Raw genomic sequence first — 6799 nt, forward strand, 5'->3', positions numbered from 1 at the left:
CGTCGGCCATTGTATGTGACGGGTGTTTCATCTGCATGTGAAGATTGTTCTCATGGCGCCGCTTGTGACAGTCTTTAAAAAAAAAGGAGAGAGATTCCCAAGAATTTCCTTATAGTGACGCGCATGTGTAAAGCAGGGTGTTACAATTATAATCCTCCAGTTGGTTTCTTCGGTTTCTTCCTTCAGATTTTAGTTTGTCAAGGGCTTTTAGTTGGTTTCTTCGGACCGATCTTTGTTGTTGATTTTAGATTACAAGGATATCATTTTGTGTTCTTGGTTAAAAAGATAGATCAGAGGTTTGGTGGATAATTCTATTTTACCGGCTTAGTCATTATGTTTTATGTCAGTTCATTTTCATGATATTGTTAAACAAATATAAAGAATCAAACTGATATATTCTTAGTATAGCATAATATTATTAGAATAGATTCTATTGTATGGGATAACGTGTAGATATCTTGCAATGATTAACAACTTTCAAACTAAGAAAATGGTAAAATCATAATGCACTTGTTCAATGCTAATCTGAGGAATACCAGATACGTCGTTTCAGTTGGGGGTAATTTCAATCTGTTGTAGACTTTTGGGTTGTTATTTTGAGCTGTAGATTTAGAGTCAGTCTCTCAATTGTTCTCATCCTGGTTGATAATAATGTGCTTCTATATATGAATGCAAACTAACTACATTCTGTTTCTATTTTTACCTGATTTTAGTTTGTCAAAAGAGGTTTGACGAGCGATCTTCGACCACCACTGCTGAAATGATGAGGAGAAGGGGGTTTTGGGTGGGAACTAGAAGAGCTAGGAGGAAAGGGACTTCAGGGTTTCAATGGTTATTTTTAAATATTAACAAAACGTGAGGGGTAGTTTTGTCAAATCATGGTCTTTCTATAAGCCCGTCGGTAAGTTCTTTCATGCTTTGTAGAATTTTCCTTGATGAAGATTTAAAGGATTAATACAAATTTAACTCTCGTATTTTAATCTAAAATAATTCATGTTAGATTTGATATATTTATCTTAATTTAAATTCAAATAAGAGATTTTGTTATTTGATAGTAGTTAAACTCAAGAATTTTAGAGAAAATTTTGATAATCCAAACAATGTTTGGATAATTCTAAGTACCTCGCCTCCTTCAATCTATATACATAAAAGGAGGGACCTCTATTGATAAAATTATTTGACTAGAAATTCATTATTACTTTCTTTGAGTGAGATTACTAATTTGAGCATCAAAAGCTTAACCAAGAGATCCAACCTTGTCTCATTTCCTTATAGGCACAATTCTCGTAATGTGTTTCTATTGTAGGTATATATAATTCCCAAGGTGCCGACTCTTAACTACAAGTCCCAAAGTCAATATCTAAATGTAGCGTACAATAATTGGCCCTTAAAACTCTCATTTGTCGTTATCTTTGGTTCTTCCAATTTCAAGATTGAATCTGTTAATTCTACTGGTGTTTCATGAGCGAATTTGTTTATTCATCAAAGATAATTTTTTATTTTTTTTTATCTCTATGATGCTACATGTATCAGTCACCAATTGAATTTGTAAGATTTAAATAAGATCTTAACCACATGCCAAGTTGATATGTATGTTAGGTGTTTGCAGACAAAACAAGAATGATTACCCTGTGCTCGAGTGAGATAATAATGCCACTATGATATTTAAGTCAATAAAAAATTTGGGTGAGAGAGCATGAAAGTTTATGAGAATAGTATTGAATATCGTATCTTTAACTAGTGTTGTCAAATAAGTTGGGTTATAGGCTAGACTGAGCCTAACTCATTCATGCGACAGACTGGGCCTCTGATCAACTTGTTACTTTAAAATAGAGCCCTATTTGACCCATGAGCTCATCCAAGATAGGTTAGGTCAAGCTTAGACTTGCAAGATTGAATAGGCCTATCTTAACATAAACTTGTCCATCCAATTTGATTTTAATATAATTTTAAAATTTATATTTATTCATTTAATTAATATATAAGACATAAAAATATTTTTTAAAATACAAATTCCATTTAGAAGTTAGTAATTAAAAGTTTGAAAATTGAAAGTTCTATTTTTAATAGTTTTCATCTTTTAGTTTTCTAATGATATCCAATTACACTTTTAAAACTATATTAAAATTTATAAATATTTAAAAAATTACAAAAAAATTCCTCATTTGAGAAATATATATATATATATTTTAGTTAGTTTACAGTGATTATAGCTTTTTTATGTATGATTATATATAATTAGGTATGTGATATTGTAATACCCGAGAAATCCTTGAGGGTATAGATGGTATTTGATGAAGGGTATAAGTGGAATTATCGAAATAATAAGGCTGTAAGATACATTATCGCAGTTTAAAACGACCAAATCAACCAGAAGAAGTACCCCGGACCCTAGATGATTAAGGAAAATGGTATAGTAAAGACGAGTGATTCGAGTAATGATTTTAGGTGGTAAAAGAAATGGGATCGGGAACAGTTTTTGGTACAGTTATCGACCGGGCTGAGAAGATTGAATCGATGTAGGAAACATCCGAAAAGTCAACTGAGCGTCCTAAGAACCAATATTTTACATATAGAACAACCTTTGAGCGATTTCGGGTTGAAACTAATGGATTTAAGATCAAAACGGTCAATCGAGCCTAAGTGCAATCTTCTAATTTTGTCTGAGGGAGGTCAAGATGATAGATTTTTGGGAATTTAGAGGATAAAATGAATAGTACAAGACTTGTGGGCCTTAATGATGGTGTTGGAAAGATTAGGGGTATCATGGAAGGGGCCAAAATGAGATTGGAAGAAATCAGGGGGTCAAAGTGAAATAAATGAAAAATTGCAATGTGAACGCACAGAGGAGTAGACGGCCACCGCATGTGGAGTCCGATCTTGACAATGGGACAGTCGGGGAAGAGCTGGGGGAGGTTGTATACGGGATGGGGAAACTTGGTAGCCAAGGATTGGTCCCTGATTGGCCGAATTTTGGCCAAAAATCACCTATAAAAGGGTAAGGGTTCGGCCGAATCTTTACACACAAATTGCTCGCGTTTTGGTGAGAATCGAAGGCAAGGGATAAGGGGCTATTGATCCTTGCATCAAGGGGCAGATTTTGGGAGGTTTGGGGAGCATTTTCATCAAGTCTGGAAGTTGTTCGAAGTTGGCCGGAAGAAGTAAGGTGGACCGCCTACCGCCGCCTGCAATCAGTCGTTTTGGGTCTTTTTCGGTGGTGTTTCGATCTGAAACAGGTGGCATCGTGATCGACGTTGAGTGGGCTTCAAGGGGGTACCCTTTTCGTGGCCATCGGAGCCATCATCAGCAACCAAAAAAAAATGAGGAAGACAGTAGCGCATGGCTACACGCACCAGCTTTCACACACAGCCATGTGTTGAGCGCGTGAGGGCGAGTGGATAGGGGTTTTTTGGTAATTTTGATTCCATAATTTTTATTAATTTATTTTAGGATTTATCATGTTGAAATATTTGAAAAAATATTTGAGGAGATAATTATTTTAGAATGTTCAAGGTGGAGATTGGGAGAAAAATAGAGGAAATTAAGGAAAAAAATTGGAAAAAATGGATTTTAATATTTCCTTAATTAAATATGGTGTTTTAGGAATGTCGTGGCTTGAGATTGAGTACAAGTACTTGTGTTTTGGAACGCAAAACGAGGTTGTACACAAGGATCAAAGTGATCCAAATACATCGAGGTGAGTGTTTGTCCCCAAAACTTCATTTATTGTGGGTATATCTACCCTAAAAACTTAATGTTTGTTCTATCTAAAAGTATTGTGAATTCATGCAAAATGGTTTTGTTGCATGTAAACGATAACCGGTAATAGTTGGTTTTTATAAGGGAGGCTCGTCCTTAAACGTTTAATACTTGTGCATTGCATTTTATAAAGCTGTTGTTATATGATCTTTGAATTGTGAAATGTGGCATTATCTTAAGTTTTGTGTGTACGTATGGAATGTCAGCCTAAGATGTTGTCTGGATAGTGTAGCCATAATTTTCTAAAGGTATGACGGAATAATAGGGGTCTCTGATGCTAGTGTGCATGTCAGGATAGCCGTCTTGGTTTCCGTGCCAGACCATTTGGTCAGGAAAGTTGCACTCGGACGACTAGGTGGTCCATATTGTGTTGCTCATGTGGGATGCTAGCTTAGGATGTTGTCTGGATAGTGTAACCATAATTCTCTAAGGGCGTGACGGAATAATAGAGGTATCTTGTGCTGGTGAGTATGCCGAGATAGTCGCCTTGGTTTCTGTGCCCAGGCCATTTGGTCAAGGAAGTTGCACTAGGATGATTAGGTGGTCCATGTAAAATTTTGGAGTTGGGATTGTATGGTGATTCCCGAATGCTTAGAGTGAGAACGTAATCTGGAGAGATGCATTGGCTTGCCCTCTTAAGCTAGAATTGCGCCGTGTCGTCGAGTCAATATGGTGGCATAATTTTTAGAGAGATTGTTTTTTTCTCGTGGTAGGGTTAAGCGCTTGGAATTCTTTTAGGTTAAGGCTTGTCGGCTGTATTGGTTTATTTCATGTCTTGCATTTATTCATGAAAAATGTGTTTTGAACTCTCAAATAGATAATTCATCATCTAATATGGACTTTGTCCTTGAAATATTCAAACATTCCAAGTGAAGGCAGCAGTGCAAAAGGGAAAGGGATCGCCAAGGAGTGACGACAATTAGAAGATAGTTTACTTTGTGTCATTTTCAGTTATGTTGTTAATTTTGATGGCGTCATGTAAACGTTAGTTGACTTTATGATATAAATAAAGTGAGTTCGATTATGATTTATTGAGGTTTCGATTTAACTTCCGCTTTTGAGATGATGAACCTGTCTTAGTTTATTGATAATTCATAAATGATACACTGAGAATGTGTAACGGGATCTTTGGGGAATGATTTTGAGTTGAGTTTCTGTTGATTGGAAAAAAAATATTCTCAAAATCTTACGTTACCTAACACCTCAAGAAGGCAAGATGTTACAAATATAATTTTTTTTAAATTATTAATTATGAGATATAATTTTTAAGCTTCCACTTTATAATTGTTACTAACTTAATGTTGAGACGATGAAGTGTAATAAAGTGAAGTAATAAGAGACACTCGAGATTTACAAAGATAAGGTATATGTCTACTCCTCTCTCTTTAAATCAAATACACTTGAAGAAATTTACTAAAAATAATCAGCAGCTTATTTCATGCTACTAACCTTACCCAATAATCCTATCCTATTCTCTCAATATTTATTAAATTTAACCTTCATTAGTGCAAGGAATGACATGTAAGATTTGTGAATTCCATATCCTTTAAGATATTGTATCATGTTATATATTTCTTGTAAAAAGAGATTGATTGTTGTATATTTATAACGAAAGAATGTGAGTCTGACATTATAAAATTAAGACAATATATATATATATAAGCATATCTAATATTTGACCAATTCAATTGTAACCCTATTTTTATTAGCATTATCAAATAAAATAATTAATATTTACTTCCCAATATTATAGTTTACTAGATATTTTTCAATTATTCTCGTTATTACCACCCATTTGTATTGTTCAAAAAGTGGTAAAAGTGTATGAGTTCAATTCTCGTTCTACACAGTGAGACGAAACTTTACATCTGCGATTTATCTCCCCTGACATAATCGAGGACATGAGCACCGAAGACTGTACAAAGACGATTATCTCAAGAGTGGTTAAAAGTTTATTATTCTTTTTGAATGACCCAATTTCATCTATTTAATGGGTTACACGCAGACAGATTTAATAATTCATTGCGAGTTCGTCATATCATAAGGCAGGCGTCAATAACACTTTACTATTAAATTGTAATAAACTATTTTTCTTAGCTTATTTTTGTATTCTTTAAATTTAATCTTATTGCTTCATTTCTAATTATGTTGCTACTAAACCCCGTAGATTGTGGATTATGTACAGTTTGACAATGTCACCTAAAGGAAGAGTATTGTACAGTTGGTTTCGTGATGCATTCTGCAGTCTGTGTAAGCCAGGTTTGATTTTTATTTAGTCTTCTCTTTGGTTCGTGGAGCTGCCGTGGAAACTCGCCCTTTGATCTCTTTTGGGAATTTTGCCTCAAAACCTATATTTTGCTTCCCTTTGTGAATCAAATTAGTTGCTATGTTTGGCCTTGGCCAGTCAATAAGTTTAGGGAGGTGAATGGTAACAACTAAATGGTTGTTTTTATTGAATTTTTCTTTATAATAGAATCTTTGGATTTTAGACTCCCAGTTGATGTGTCATGAACTCTTTTAACTGTCCAGGATTTGGTCCACATAATTGTCTTTATAAGAAAAAGAAATACCAGAAAACGGAAGTTATCTAATTTTGTGCCTTTTATCCCTAAGAACTTTATAAAAGATAAAAAAGAAAAGAAAAATTATGTTCTTATTATAATGGAGCACTGAGCACTGATATTCAAACAATTTTGTGCTAAAAAGAAGGTTAAGAAAACCTGGACAAGAATGCTCTTCCCAAATGGCCCCAAAATAAAATAAAGGCATGCAGGAGGATGGACAATAATAATGTTCAACTCAACACTGAAGCATAACTGGAACCCACAATCATATGATCATGGAAGAGCCAAATTTCACATAACAATGATACCAAAACTGTAAAGCCACTCCTTACCGAGTTGAGTCCCAGCCTTCCACATTTCTTCATCTTGCCATGTACAAAGGCGTCGCATGGAAAGCACATTCCCACTCATTTTTGGTAAAACTTCACCCCCAATATGTATATATATATATATATATATAGCCTGCCAGAAGTCAT

The sequence above is a fragment of the Diospyros lotus genome, chromosome 5, assembly GCF_014633365.1.
Source record: "Diospyros lotus cultivar Yz01 chromosome 5, ASM1463336v1, whole genome shotgun sequence".
Taxonomy (NCBI): domain Eukaryota; kingdom Viridiplantae; phylum Streptophyta; class Magnoliopsida; order Ericales; family Ebenaceae; genus Diospyros; species Diospyros lotus.